Below are 17584 nucleotides of genomic sequence, written 5' to 3'. Positions count from 1 at the left end.
TATTAAAATTTATATATGATAAAAATATACTTTTATATATCTCGAGTAATAAAATTTATATAATTCACTCAAAATCATAAACATATAGTGGTATGTATTATTAATGTAATTATATTACATGTGGTAAAAATATCTTTGTATCACATATTTATTTGATAAAATAATATTGATAATAATAATAATAATGAGTAAAAGTTGTATTATTTTATAATAGTAATAATGATAATATTAATAAAGATAATGTTATTAAAAGTGTTTAATATAAATAACAAGGGTAATAATAATGATGATATTAATAATACTAAAAAAATTGATAATAACGATAATTTTAAATAAAACGGTAGTTTTAAATTCTATACTTTTAATAATACTATATTCTTAATAAAAATGATAATTCTTAATAATAATAATAATTTTTAATAGAATGATAGTTTTAATAAAAAAAAGTGATAAATTTTAAATGATAATTGATAGTATCGATACTTTAATATTAGTAAATAATATAATTTATCTTACTAATAATATTTACTATATATAATAATTATCATAATAAGAATAGTAATAATAATATTTTATAAAAATAATTCTATCAAAATGATACTTTTTAATAATAATCCTAATATGATAATAATGATAATATTTTATAATAAAAATGATATTTGTATTAGAAACGATAATTTTTAATTAAAAGTGATAATTTTTAATATTGATGATACTTTTAATAATAATAATAATAATAATAATGATAAAAATAATAAAATGATAGTTTTCTTTTATAAAAATGTTACTTTTTAATAATAATGATAATTTTGGTAATAATATCAATACTAATAAAAATAATATAATAATAATAATAATAATAATAATAATAATAATAATAATAATAATAATAATAATAATAATAATAACAACCTTAGTGATAATAATGATAATGATAATAATAATAATAATTTATAGATAATAATAATAACGACGATAATAATAACAACGATAGTAGTAATAATAATAATAATAATAATAATAATAATAATAATAATAATAATAATAATAATAATAATAATAATAATAATAATAATGATAATAATAATAATAATAATATTAGAGTTAACGATAATTCAGTTGACCATATATTTAAATTCGTTCATCGAAATCACACGACTTCTAAATGAAAAGTTAATAATTTTTCGACAGCTTTCCAACGACATGCATATCATATACCTTATATCAGTATTATATGTATTAAATTCATGATTCATCATATACAAGCATGCATGATCATATATACTCGAGCACTAGTCAGGGATACACTATTAATATATAAAAGAAAAGATATGAATGCTCACGTATCAATAGTGAGATTCAATATTGCAGAAAAGTACGTAGACGCAACGGAGATGATAAACACTAGGTTGGCCTCATGAGTTATATCCCAGATCCATACCCATAACCTCTACAGTTATAACCCATAATTTCCTTAGCTATATCCCTCTCGAAAAACCCATTTTGAAAACATTCGCGCATTACTTTGTCGTAGTATTTTATGTATAATACTAATACTAATACTAATACTACTAATAATAATAATAATAATAATAATAATAATAATAATATTAATAATAATATTAATAATAATATTAATAATAATAATAATAATAATAATATATAATAAAAAATATATATAATAATATATATATATATATATATATATATATATATATATATATATATATATATATATATATATATATATATATATATATATATGTGTGTGCCGAGAGATGGATGAATGAAATGCGTTCGACCTAAATGTTGGGTTTTATAGTCCCATTTCTGGAATTCGATCCTCCGCGATTGCGATGGTTTTGTGGTTTGGGGCTCCGCGATCGCGATGCACTGGGTTCCAGCTCACACTCAATGATTACCAGGCTGCCGACGGTTTTTATATTTAATATATATATATATATATATTATATTATATTATATTTATGAGCAGATTCGACTTGTAACTTTAGTTCCGATGACTTGTACGTTTACGCTCGACTTATGTCTCGGTTCCGGTTTTTCAAACGAAGTTTCGTACGCTTAGAAAACTTGCGCTTTTCATTACGTGACTCGTACCCTTGTCAAAATATAGACTAAAATCATTGATAAACTATGTTACACGAGGTGGAACTTATACATTTGAGTGTTTTGGTCATTTGCTTCTATAAATCAACTTCTCGTTGTTTATTAAAATATATTTAATAATATATATAAATATTACTTAAATCAAAATGTTTTATAACTATATTAATATTACATTGTAAAATATGTTTTTATATATATATATATATATATATATATATATATATATATATATATATATATATATATATATATATATCTTTATTTTAGAAATATAATTTATATATATAATTGAAATATTTACATAATATAATATTTAATTTTTCAAAACCAATTATATTTCAAAGTGCATTTTATATAAGTTAACTCGTTTAAATAATAACAGTTAGTATATCAAATAATATTGTTTTTAATGATATGAAAACTTAAATAATTAATTTATCAAGGGACACGAGGCAATCAATGTAAAGTATGCTTTTGAAAATTAAACAGAAATCTCCACTAACTTTTGACTAACTCTCGTTAATTGACTTTTGTTCTTTCATGTAAATCACTTTACCATTTTCCGAATATTGTTAAAAAGAACAGATTTCTTAAATCAAAGTGGACCTTTCAACAGAGACCCGTAATCATAACACAATGTATCTGATAACTCAATCATTTGGTATCATCTTTTAATTCCATCGGTAAATACGATCATGTAAAGTATTATACCTAATACTTTGTTTACGTTTTCAAGTTATATAATATATATATATATATATATATATACAATCATATCCATTTGTATAATGGTTCGTGAATCGTCGAAATTTGGTCGAGGTTAAATGAATGTATGAACATTTTAAAATTCTTGAAATTCAACTTAATAAACTTTTCTTATCGTGTTGGAATAATATAAAGATAAAGTTTAAATTTGGTCGGAAATTTTCGAGTTGTCACAGTACCTACCCGTTAAAGAAATTTCGTCCCGAAATTTGATTGGGATGGTCATGGCTGACAATAAATATGTTTTCATGACTTATACGAGCTGAAAATTAGAGTTTTATCATCAGCGAGTAATATGGATAAAACAATTTGTTTATGTGAAGCGTACGAGTGAAGTTATCACAAAAGAGTGAAATGATAAAGATAAAGTTTCGTCATATCTTTTGACGTAGATAGGGTTGATTTCCAGAGTTCAAGGGATTTGGAGAAAATCTTCGTAATAAGATTTGATTCTTCGGTAATTAAGGAAATTAGGATCTTCTTTGGTTAAATGCAATGATCTATTTCAATTGCTCTGTCGGATGTTTCACTATAAATCCACCCCCTTTATTTCCTTACTTCCACATCTCCTATCTTCTATACTTTCTTCCCCAATTCATACTTCTAAAACATTTGTCAATATGCTTGATCCAGTTCTGATCCTTGATATGTTCCTAACTGTCGCAACAATTATCCTTCTTTTCCAACTCCCTTCGAAGGAATCTGTTTACTTCTATTTTGCTCTTGGGGTGGTGATTTTCATAATCCTTCCTTGTATTTATCTTTCCATAATTATTGACATCTACGGTTAATGATATTTTCCGTTTGCTGCGATTTATACCCCTTTCTATTTCGGAGCTTCATGCTTTTGTTCTCTTTTCGCAAGTAATGGTCCAGAATTCGTAGGTATGGAGTTTCGAATTATCATAATATACAAAGTAGAAAGAAAATTTAGTAGCACGCTTTGATTTGTCAAATTATCAGAATATTCGGAAAAGACCGAATCATCAAGAAAATATTTTCTTGATATTTTATAGGTTAAATAGAATACAAGAGTCGTGTAACATGGCACATGATGATGGTATGGTCTGTGAATCATCACATTCCATTTAGAAACTCAGCATGACTTACTGTAATATAATCACGTTGATCAAGTGTCATTATATTATACTAACTCATGCTTCAGTTCCCAACACTACTTCAAAAACATTCATAATTTAAACTCGAAGGTTTCAGAATTTAGAAACTAAAATAGTTTCTTTTATGAGGTAACACAGATAGCGCGAAGAGGTAAATGATTTTGGATAACAATAGTTATGAAGATATCTTCAGAAACATCGAAGATATTTATAATGAAAGATATGATGATATCTTAGAATATCTAAGATCAGAGGATGATGACGAATATTGTCCGCAAGAATTTAGAGTAAGGAGCAAGGTATTTCCTAAAGATTTCAGCAGACACTGAATCATTTGGATTCTTTGAAGGCGGGTTTAGTCCTTGTGATTTGTCCACAGCCTCCTTCATAGTTTGCCCAGTCCGTTTTTCAGTTCCAACTTTTTTGAGTTTTGTCAACACACTAATCTTTATCATCAAACTTTAGACTGTTAAGGTCGTCTACAATTTTTACTGCTTCATCAGCATTTTTCCAAAATTCGGAGAACTAGTTCGCGGTTTAGGGTGTTTTTCAGAAACTTCACATTCGAAATATGTAAGTTTAGGAGATAGACGTTATATGTATATTTAAACTGTTGAAGCGAAAATCCTGCTAGATTCGAGATTGATGATGGATGATTTCCGATAGTTGGTATGGCAATTATTGTTACAGGATGCAGACGAGTAGATGATGGGGTTTCAATGGTTACATATAATGATTTTTCGGAGAGGCTTACGCCAAAGGGTAACGAAGTTGCTGGTACATCTGCTAATAATGTCGTGGAATATAAAAGGTTTTTTTTCCAGTAACAAAAGGGTAATCGTATATATCAGGGTTATAATAAGGCTACTCCGGATGAAAAATCGAAGTTGACTTGCTGGAGCTATGACAGAACTTGCTACTTTGAAAAAAGAATCACAAAGTTATTTTTGCTAATAAATGCCAAAGGATCTGGCACAGATATGTGTTAAACTTCCACTTAGGTTCCGGGAGTTTTCCAGGTGCATGACTGTGGATAACATGTGGTTGAATCATCATCTCGATTGTTTCTTAACTGAGGTGTTTTCAAGAATCATGAAGGGTTTGAATATAGATTGTAATGAACTTTAAATGATACAAAAATTGTTTTATGGGTTTAATGAATAGTAGTAATGTTCTAGCACAATTTTGAAGTCAAAGTATAGATTTGAAAGATGTAGGAATCTAAGAGTGATGATATCGGTTATATCTCGATTTGGATTCTGATATGTTAAAGTCAGAATATGTAGCTAAATCTGGATGAGATGGTTGTTCTGATTTCTATGAAAGAATGTATATTGTTGTGAAAGTAGTGAGTATAATTGATGATTGCTGAATCAGATTCGAAGAATGTAACATATTAATTGTGAATTTATATATCTCTCGGGTATTACCTACCCGTTAAAAAAATTTCACAATTAACATTTTTGTACAAATGAATTTTATTACAGTCTCTATGAAAATATATATGTATGTATATTTTCTTCAGATGTAATGCAGATTTACCGAGTTAAACTCATTTGATTTTCGGCTGAAATTGGAAATGAATAATCTCTAAAACATTACATAATTTTCGCGGAGTGTTTCACTAATGTAATTAGTACTTCATTATTGATACTAATTGATATTCCTCGGTGAAGGATGTTGATGTTCGTGGAATTCTTGTGCACTTCGTAAGGTACGATGATGTTTTCTAGGGAGTTTCGAGCATATCAAAAATGAAAGTGTAAAATCAAACTTATAATTGAATAATACACTTGGTTTGTTATGAAATGGAATATATTGAGTTGAAACGGAGATTGCAGTTAACGATGGTTAAGTTGTTAACGAAGAATGTACATTATAGCATATTAGTAATATGAATATGAATTAATCCGAGTAGTATCTACCATTTTTCAATTCATGCATAATAGCTTAGTACGAAAAGATATATTGTGTTTTAAAAATTATATATATATATAAAATATACATATAAATTCTTCAGAGGAAATGAGTTAATACTTCATAACTAGTTGATACGATATAATCGTTGTTGATTTGTGATGATATTTGCGGTGATTATGGATCTGGTTAAACTTGTGATGTTGTAGATACTGCTGATGCTGACGATGCTGATGGTACTGTTGATGCTGCTGGTAAAAAAAGTCTAGCTTTTAATTCACATTCCATTCTTGTCAGGGTTTCTATTCTCTGTTATTTCTATCCATTCATCTGATTTGCGGTTTGAATAAATAATCTCTAAGACTTTGGAGATTACATAATCCCCGCAGAATGTTTCTCCAATGAAGTTATGAATCAATACTTCATCGTTTGTTGTTGTTGGTATTCCTTGGTATTTATAGGGCGTATGACATTGGTGCTTGTGGGACAGATTGTGAAGTTGAGGTTTATAACGCGGTTGTGGTTGGTGGTGGTAATGGTTCTGTTGGAGTTGATGATGGTGGTACTGTTGATGCCGATGTTGCTGCTGGTGCTTGTAACCTTTGCACCATACTCTCTAAAGTCACTACCCGAGCGCGAAGCTCGTTGACTTCTTCTATTACACCGGGGTGGTTGTCGGTTCAGACGAGCGGATGAATAAGATCTAGAATCTGAGATAGTATATAATCATGACAAGATACTCTGGAAATGAGAGAGAAAATGGTGTCTCGAACAGGTTCGCCGGTAAGTGCTTCAGGTTCATCGTCAAGAGGGCAATGTGGTGGATGAAATGGATCGCCTTCTTCTTGTCTCCAATGATTAAGTAAACTTCGAACTCATCTCCAATTCATCCAGAATAGATGATGGCTAATTGGTTGATCCATTCCGGTCACACTGCTTTCGAAGCTCGAGTGAAACTCCATATTAGAATCTGAGGGACTTGAACTAGTGGCTAGTTCCATTTCATATGATTGAATAAGGGATTTTATGATATGAAATGATTTCCGGCTATCGGATGATATTCTAATTACATAGAATATCTATATATATATATAGAGTAAAAGATTTCGTAGATTACGGAGGAATTTACGGAATATGTCATGCAAAGTTTACAGTAACAGATCCGCTAAGATATGAATTTTATCTATACACTATTAATGCAACCAATGCAGTAAGACGTGTCTAGACTAAGGATGATAAGCAGGTAATTTTTGACAAGAAATGATAAGCAAAACTTTTTGACATGCAGCTAAGGTCGAAGTCCAGACTTACTAATGAAATGTCCCGTTCTTATTGATTAAAAACGTTCCATATTAATTGATTTCGTTGCGAGGTTTTGACCTCTATATGAGACGTTTTTCAAAGACTGCATTCATTTTTAAAACAAACCATAACCTTTATTTCATAAATAAAGGTTTAAAAAGCTTTACGTAGATTATCAAATAATGATAATCTAAAATATCCTGTTTACACACGACCATTACATAATGGTTTACAATACAAATATGTTACATCGAAATCAGTTTCTTGAATGCAGTTTTTACACAATATCATACAAACATGGACTCCAAATCTTGTCCTTTTTTTAGTATGCAACAGCGGAAGCTCTTAGTATTCACCTGAGAATAAACATGCTTTAAACGTCAACAAAAATGTTGGTGAGTTATAGGTTTAATCTATATATATCAAATCGTAACAATAGACCACAAGATTTCATATTTCAATACACATCCCATACATAGAGATAAAAATCATTCATATGGTGAACACCTGGTAATCGACATTAACAAGATGCATATATAAGAATATCCCCATCATTCCGGGACACCCTTCGGATATGATATAAATTTCGAAGTACTAAAGCATCCGGTACTTTGGATGGGGTTTGTTAGGCCCAATAGATCTATCTTTAGGATTCGCGTCAATTAGGGTGTCTGTTCCCTAATTCTTAGATTACCAGACTTAATAAAAAGGGGCATATTCGATTTCGATAATTCAACCATAGAATGTAGTTTCACGTACTTGTGTCTATTTTGTAAATCATTTATAAAACCTGCATGTATTCTCATCCCAAAAATATTAGATTTTAAAAGTGGGACTATAACTCACTTTCACAGATTTTTACTTCGTCGAGAAGTAAGACTTGGCCACTGGTTGATTCACGAACCTATAACAATATATACATATATATCAAAGTATGTTCAAAATATATTTACAACACTTTTAATATATTTTGATGTTTTAAGTTTATTAAGTCTGCTGTCCTCGTTAGTAACCTACAACTAGTTGTCCACAGTTAGATGTACAAAAATAAATCGATAAATATTATCTTGAATCAATCCACGACCCAGTGTATACGTATCTCAGTATTGATCACAACTCAAACTATATATATTTTGGAATCAACCTCAACCCTGTATAGCTAACTCCAACATTCACATATAGAGTGTCTATGGTTGTTCCGAAATATATAAAGATGTGTCGACATGATAGGTCGAAACATTGTATACGTGTCTATGGTATCTCAAGATTACATAATATACAATACAAGTTGATTAAGTTATGGTTGGAATAGATTTGTTACCAATTTTCACGTAGCTAAAATGAGAAAAATTATCCAATCTTGTTTTACCCATAACTTCTTCATTTTAAATCCGTTTTGAGTGAATCAAATTGCTATGGTTTCATATTGAACTCTATTTTATGAATCTAAACAGAAAAAGTATAGGTTTATAGTCGGAAAAATAAGTTACAAGTCGTTTTTGTAAAGGTAGTCATTTCAGTCGAAAGAACGACGTCTAGATGACCATTTTAGAAAACATACTTCCGCTTTGAGTTTAACCATAATTTTTGGATATAGTTTCATGTTCATATTAAAAATCATTTTCTCAGAATAACAACTTTTAAATCAAAGTTTATCATAGTTTTTAATTAACTAACCAAAAACAGCCCGCGGTGTTACTACGACGGCGTAAATCCGGTTTTACGGTGTTTTTCTTGTTTCCAGGTTTTAAATCATTAAGTTAGCATATCATATAGATATAGAACATGTGTTTAGTTGATTTTAAAAGTCAAGTTAGAAGGATTAACTTTTGTTTGCGAACAAGTTTAGAATTAACTAAACTATGTTCTAGTGATTACAAGTTTAAACCTTCGAATAAGATAGCTTTATATGTATGAATCGAATGATGTTATGAACATCATTACTACCTTAAGTTCCTTGGATAAACCTACTGGAAAATAGAAAAATGGATCTAGCTTCAACGGATCCTTGGATGGCTCGAAGTTCTTGAAGCAGAATCATGACACGAAAACAAGTTCAAGTAAGATCATCACTTGAAATAAGATTGTTATAGTTATAGAAATTGAACCAAAGTTTGAATATGATTATTACCTTTTATTAGAATGATAACCTACTGTAAGAAACAAAGATTTCTTGAGGTTGGATGATCACCTTACATGATTGGAAGTGAGCTAGCAAACTTGAAAGTATTCTTGATTTTATGTAACTAGAACTTGTAGAATTTATGAAAAACACTTAGAACTTGAAGATAGAACTTGAGAGAGATCAATTAGATGAAGAAAATTGAAGAATGAAAGTGTTTGTAGGTGTTTTTGGTCGTTGGTGTATGGATTAGATATAAAGGATATGTAATTTTGTTTTCATGTAAATAAGTCATGAATGATTACTCATATTTTTGTAATTTTATGAGATATTTCATGCTAGTTGCCAAATGATGGTTCCCACATGTGTTAGGTGACTCACATGGGCTGCTAAGAGCTGATCATTGGAGTGTATATACCAATAGTACATACATCTAAAAGCTGTGTATTGTACGAGTACGAATACGGGTGCATACGAGTAGAATTGTTGATGAAACTGAACGAGGATGTAATTGTAAGCATTTTTGTTAAGTAGAAGTATTTTGATAAGTGCATTGAAGTCTTTCAAAAGTGTATAAATACATATTAAAACACTACATGTATATACATTTTAACTGAGTCGTTAAGTCATCGTTAGTCGTTACATGTAAGTGTTGTTTTGAAACCTTTAGGTTAACGATCTTGTTAAATGTTGTTAACCCAATGTTTATAATATCAAATGAGATTTTAAATTATTATATTATCATGATATTATCATGTATGAATATCTCTTAATATGATATATATACATTAAATGTCTTTACAACGATAATCGTTACATATATGTCTCGTTTAAAAATCAATAAGTTAGTAGTCTTGTTTTTACATATGTAGTTCATTGTTAATATACTTAATGATATGTTTACTTATCATAGTATCATGTTAACTATATATATATATATATCCATATATATGTCATCATATAGTTTTTACAAGTTTAACGTTCGTGAATCACCGGTCAACTTGGGTGGTCAATTGTCTATATGAAACCTATTTCAATTAATCAAGTCTTAACAAGTTTGATTGCTTAACATGTTGGAAACATTTAATCATATAAATATCAATCTCAATTAATATATATAAACAAGGAAAAGTTCGGGTCACTACAGTACCTACCCGTTAAATAAATTTCGTCCCGAAATTTTAAGCTGTTGAAGGTGTTGACGAATCTTCTGGAAATAGATGCGGGTATTTCTTCTTTATCTGATCTTCACGCTCCCAGGTGAACTCGGGTCCTCTACGAGCATTCCATTGAACCTTAACAATTGGTATCTTGTTTTGCTTAAGTCTTTTAAACTCACGATCCATTATTTCGACGGGTTCTTCGATGAATTGAAGTTTTTCGTTGATTTGGATTTCATCTAACGGAATAGTGAGATCTTCTTTAGCAAAATATTTCTTCAAATTCGAGACGTGGAAAGTGTTATGTACAGCCGCGAGTTGTTGAGGTAACTCAAGTCGGTAAGCTACTGGTCCGACACGATCAATAATCTTGAATGGTCCAATATACCTTGGATTTAATTTCCCTCGTTTACCAAATCGAACAACGCCTTTCCAAGGTGCAACTTTAAGCATGACCATCTCTCCAATTTCAAATTCTATATCTTTTCTTTTAATGTCAGCGTAGCTCTTTTGTCGACTTTGGGCGGTTTTCAACCGTTGTTGAATTTGAATGATCTTCTCGGTAGTTTCTTGTATAATCTCCGGACCCGTAATCTGTCTATCCCCCACTTCACTCCAACAAATCGGAGACCTGCACTTTCTACCATAAAGTGCTTCAAACGGCGCTATCTCAATGCTTGAATGGTAGCTGTTGTTGTAGGAAAATTCTGCTAACGGTAGATGTCGATCCCAACTGTTTCCGAAATCAATAACACATACTCGTAGCATGTCTTCAAGCGTTTGTATTGTCCTTTCGCTCTGCCCATCAGTTTGTGGATGATAGGCAGTACTCATGTCTAGACGAGTTCCTAATGCTTGCTGTAATGTCTGCCAGAATCTTGAAATAAATCTGCCATCCCTATCAGAGATAATAGAGATTGGTATTCCATGTCTGGAGACGACTTCCTTCAAATACAGTCGTGCTAACTTCTCCATCTTGTCATCTTCTCTTATTGGCAGGAAGTGTGCTGATTTGGTGAGACGATCAACTATTACCCAAATAGTATCAAAACCACTTGCAGTCCTTGGCAATTTAGTGATGAAATCCATGGTAATGTTTTCCCATTTCCATTCCGGGATTTCGGGTTGTTGAAGTAGACCTGATGTTTTCTGATGCTCAGCTTTGACCTTAGAACACGTCAAACATTCTCCTACGTATTTAGCAACATCGGCTTTCATACCCGGCCACCAAAAATGTTTCTTAAGATCCTTGTACATCTTCCCCGTTCCAGGATGTATTGAGTATCTGGTTTTATGAGCTTCTCTAAGTACCATTTCTCTCATATCTCCAAATTTTGGTACCCAAATCCTTTCAGCCCTATACCGGGTTCCGTCTTCCCGAATATTAAGATACTTCTCCGATCCTTTGGGTATTTCATCCTTTAAATTTCCCTCTTTTAAAACTCCTTGTTGCGCCTCCTTTATTTGAGTAGTAAGGTTATTATGAATCATTATATTCATAGATTTTACTCGAATGGGTTCTCTGTCCTTCCTGCTCAAGGCATCGGCTACCACATTTTCCTTCCCCGGGAGGTAACGAATCTCAAAGTCGTAATCATTCAATAATTCAATCCACCTACGCTGCCTCATATTCAGTTGTTTCTGATTAAATATGTGTTGAAGACTTTTGTGGTCGGTATATATAATACTTTTGACCCCATATAAGTAGTGCCTCCAAGTCTTTAATGCAAAAATAACCGCGCCTAATTCCAAATCATGCGTCGTATAATTTTGTTCGTGAATCTTCAATTGTCTAGACGCATAAGCAATCACCTTCGTTCGTTGCATTAATACACAACCGAGACCTTGCTTTGATGCATCATAATAAATCACAAAATCATCATTCCCTTCAGGCAATGACAATATAGGTGCCGTAGTTAGCTTTTTCTTCAATAACTGAAACGCTTTCTCTTGTTCATCATTCCATTCAAATTTCTTCCCTTTATGCGTTAATGCAGTCAAGGGTTTTGCTATTCTGGAAAAGTCTTGGATGAACCTTCTGTAGTAACCAGCTAGTCCTAAAAACTGGCGTATGTGTTTCGGAGTTTTCGGGGTTTCCCACTTTTCAACAGTTTCTATCTTTGCAGGATCCACCTTAATACCTTCTTTTTTCACTATGTGACCGAGGAATTGAACTTCTTCCAACCAAAATGCACACTTTGAAAACTTAGCGTACAATTCTTCCTTCCTCAATACTTCTAACACCTTTCTCAAATGTTCACCGTGTTCTTGGTCATTCTTTGAGTAAATAAGTATGTCATCAATGAAAACAATGACAAACTTGTCAAGGTATGGTCCACACACTCGGTTCATAAGGTCCATGAACACAGCTGGTGCATTAGTTAAACCAAACGGCATGACCATAAACTCGTAATGACCGTAACGTGTTCTGAAAGCAGTCTTTGGAATATCATCTTCTTTCACCCGCATTTGATGATACCCGGAACGTAAGTCAATCTTTGAATAAACAGACGAGCCTTGTAGTTGATCAAATAAGTCGTCGATTCTCGGTAGTGGGTAGCGGTTCTTGATGGTAAGTTTGTTCAACTCTCGGTAGTCGATACACAACCTGAATGTACCATCTTTCTTCTTGACAAACAAAACAGGAGCTCCCCACGGTGATGTGCTTGGTCGAATAAAACCACGCTCTAAAAGTTCTTGTAATTGGCTTTGCAGTTCTTTCATCTCGCTGGGTGCGAGTCTGTAAGGAGCACGAGCTATTGGTGCAGCTCCTGGTACAAGATCTATTTGAAATTCAACGGATCGATGTGGGGGTAATCCCGGTAATTCTTTCGGAAATACATCCGGAAATTCTTTTGCAATGGGAACATCATTGATGCTCTTTTCTTCAGTTTGTACTTTCTCGACGTGTGCTAGAATAGCATAGCAACCTTTTCTTATTAGTTTTTGTGCCTTCAAATTACTAATAAGATGTAGCTTCTTGTTGCCCTTTTCTCCGTACACCATTAAGGCTTTTCCTTTTTCTCGTATAATGCGAATTGCATTTTTGTAACAAACGATCTCTGCTTTCACTTCTTTCAACCAGTCCATACCGATTATCACATCAAAACTCCCTAACTCTACTGGTATCAAATCAATCTTAAATGTTTCGCTAACCAGTTTAATTTCTCGATTCCGACATATATTATCTGCTGAAATTAATTTACCATTTGCTAATTCGAGTAAAAATTTACTATCCAAAGGCGTCAATGGACAACTTAATTTATCACAAAAATCTCTACTCATATAGCTTCTATCCGCACCCGAATCAAATAAAACGTAAGCAGATTTATTGTCAATAAGAAACGTACCCGTAACAAGCTCCGGGTCTTCCTGTGCCTCTGCCGCATTAATATTGAAAACTCTTCTGCGGCCTTGTCCATTCGTGTTCTCCTGGTTCGGGAAATTTCTAATAATGTGGCCCGGTTTTCCACATTTATAACAAACTACATTGGCATAACTTGCTCCGACACTACTTGCTCCGCCATTACTCGTTCCGACACCATTTGTTCCTTTCGTTCTGTTAACCCCTGGTCCGTAGACCTCACACTTCACCGCGCTATGACCATTTCTTTTACACTTGTTGCAAAATTTGGTGCAGAACCCCGAGTGATACTTTTCACACCTTTGGCATAGCTGCTTCTGATTGTTGTTGTTGTTGTTGTTGTTGTTGTTGTTGCGGTTGTTATTGTTGTTGGGATGATTGTTGTAGTTGCTGTTGTTGTTGTTGTCATTGTTGTTGTTATTGTTGGGCCTTTTGTTGTAGTTGCGATTGATGTTGCGATTGTTGGGATAATTGTTGCGATTATTATTGTAATTGCTGTTGTTGTTGTATTGGTGATTTTTATCACCGTTTTCCTCCCACTTTCTTTTGACTTGCTTCACATTGGCCTCTTCAGCCGTCTGTTCTTTAATTCTTTCCTCAATCTGGTTCACTAGTTTGTGAGCCATTCTACATGCCTGTTGTATGGAGGCGGGCTCGTGTGAACTTATATCTTCTTGGATTCTTTCCGGTAATCCTTTCACAAACGCGTCGATCTTCTCTTCCTCATCTTTGAATGCTCCCGGACACAATAGGCACAATTCTGTGAATCATCTTTCGTACGTGGTAATATCAAATCCTTGGGTTCGTAACCCTCTAAGTTCTGTCTTGAGCTTATTGACCTCAGTTCTGGGACGGTACTTCTCGTTCATCAAGTGCTTGAATGCTGACCACGGTAGTGCGTACGCATCATCTTGTCCCACTTGCTCTAGATAGGTATTCCACCATGTTAACACAGAACCTGTGAAGGTATGCGTAGCGTACTTCACTTTGTCCTCTTCAGTACACTTACTTATGGCAAACACCGATTCGACCTTCTCGGTCCACCGTTTCAATCCGATCAGTCCTTCGGTTCCATCAAATTCCAAAGGTTTGCAGGCAGTGAATTCTTTGTAGGTGCATCCTACACGATTTCCTGTACTGCTAGATCCAAGGTTATTGTTGGTATGTAGCGCAGCCTGTACTGCGGCTATGTTTGAAGCTAGAAAAGTACGGAATTCCTCTTCATTCATATTCACGGTGTGTCGAGTAGTCGGTGCCATTTCCTTCAAAATAGTCAAATGGAACAAGTTAATCATACAAAATATTAAGAGTAGTTAATAGTATTTCGTAGCATAATATGAACTCATTTATAAAAGCTTTTTCTTCATATTAGCGTTTTATAAGTTTAAATTCGGGTAGTACCTACCCGTTAAGTTCATACTTAGTAGCTAATATACAATTCAACTACTACAATTCTATATGAAAAACTGATTATAATAATATTTCGCGTTCAAAATTTTACACAATATTTTACAAACTTACAATACCGCTTATTTTACATATAGCATGAAATAGAGCACACAATAAATTTGATACAAGATGGTTGTGAAGATAATTCTAGCTAGTACACAAGTCGTTCAGCAAAGGCAATAAAGACACGTAATTCATACGTCCAGAAACAAGTCATGCATTCTAGTTTTACTAGGATTACTTCCCATCCTTGGTCTTGTGGAACATAACCGTTATGGCCGTTGATAAGACAGCGTGTTGTAACGTCGTCAAAGGGACGAGGGTTACGTAATGTCCAACAGTCCCGTAACAATCTAAAAACCTCATTTCTTACCCCAATTACCGACTCCGTCACTTGTGGGAATGTTTTGTTTAATAGTTGTAGCCCGATGTTCTTGTTCCCACTTTGGTGAGAAGCGAACATTACTAATCCGTAAGCATAACATGCTTCTTTATGTTGCATGTTAGCCGCTTTTTCTAAATCACGAAGTCCAATATTCGGATATATTGAGTCAAAATAATTTCTTAACCCATTGCGTAAAATAGCATTTGGGTTCCCCGCAATATATGCGTCAAAGTAAACACATCGTAACTTATGGATTTCCCAATGTGATATCCCCCATCTTTCGAACGAAATCCTTTTTTAAACCAAGGCATTCTTGGAACGTTCTTCGAATATCTTACAAACTGATCTCGCCTTAAATAGTTGTGCCGAAGAATTCTGACCGACTCTAGACAAGATTTCATCAATCATGTCTCCGGGTAGGTCTCTTAAAATATTGGGTTGTCTATCCATTTTGTGTTTTTATACTGTAAAATAGACAAGAGTTAGATTCATAAAAAAAAAAATACTTATTAATACAAGCAATTTTTACATATATCATAAAGCATAAGCACACTATATTACATATATTACACCACACGAATACAACTATCTTATTCCGACTCGCTTGTTTCTTATTCTTCGGTTTTGGTTCGTTTTGCCAAGTTTCTAGGGATATATGATGTTCCCCTAATACGAGCCGTCGTTTTCCACATTGGTTTAGAAAAACCTGGTGGTTTAGAGCTTCCCGGGTCATTGTTACAACTTAAGGACTTCGGGGGTTGACGATACATATAAAGTTCATCGGGGTTGGAATTAGATTTCTCTATTTTTATGCCCTTTTCCTTATTATTTTCTTTTGCCTTTTTAAATTCAGTTGGGGTAATTTCTATAACATCATCGGAATTCTCGTCAGAATCCGATTCATCGGAGAATTGGTAATCCTCCCAATATTTTGCTTCCTTGGCGGAAACACCATTGACCATAATTAACCTTGGTCGGTTGGTTGAGGATTTTCTTTTACTTAACCGTTTTATTATTTCCCCCACCGGTTCTATTTCTTCATCCGGTTCCGATTCTTCTTCCAGTTCCGATTCTTCTTCCGGTTCCGACTTTTCTTCCGGTTCCTCTTCGAGAACTTGTGAATCAGTCCACGAATCATTCCAATTTACATTTGACTCTTCATTATTATTAGGTGAGTCAATGGGACTTGTTCTAGAGGTAGACATCTATCACATAATATCAAACGCGTTAAGAGATTAATATATCACATAATATTCACATATTAAAAATATATAGTTTCCAACAAAATTTGTTAAGCAATCATTTTTCAAGTAAACACGGTCAAAGTCCAGACTCACTAATGCATCCTAACAAACTCGATAAGACACACTAATGCAAAATTCTGGCTCTCTAAGACCAACGCTCGGATACCAACTGAAATGTCCCGTTCTTATTGATTAAAAACGTTCCATATTAATTGATTTCGTTGCGAGGTTTTGACCTCTATATGAGACGTTTTTCAAAGACTGCATTCATTTTTAAAACAAACCATAACCTTTATTTCATAAATAAAGGTTTAAAAAGCTTTACGTAGATTATCAAATAATGATAATCTAAAATATCCTGTTTACACACGACCATTACATAATGGTTTACAATACAAATATGTCACATCGAAATCAGTTTCTTGAATGCAGTTTTTACACAATATCATACAAACATGGACTCCAAATCTTGTTTTTATTTTAGTATGCAACAGCGGAAGCTCTTAGTATTCACCTGAGAATAAACATGCTTTAAATGTCAACAAAAATATTGGTGAGTTATAGGTTTAACCTATATATATCAAATCGTAACAATAGACCACAAGATTTCATATTTCAATACACATCCCAT

The sequence above is a fragment of the Rutidosis leptorrhynchoides genome, chromosome 4 (genome assembly GCF_046630445.1).
Source record: "Rutidosis leptorrhynchoides isolate AG116_Rl617_1_P2 chromosome 4, CSIRO_AGI_Rlap_v1, whole genome shotgun sequence".
NCBI lineage: Eukaryota > Viridiplantae > Streptophyta > Magnoliopsida > Asterales > Asteraceae > Rutidosis > Rutidosis leptorrhynchoides.
This window is presented reverse-complemented; position numbering follows the sequence as displayed.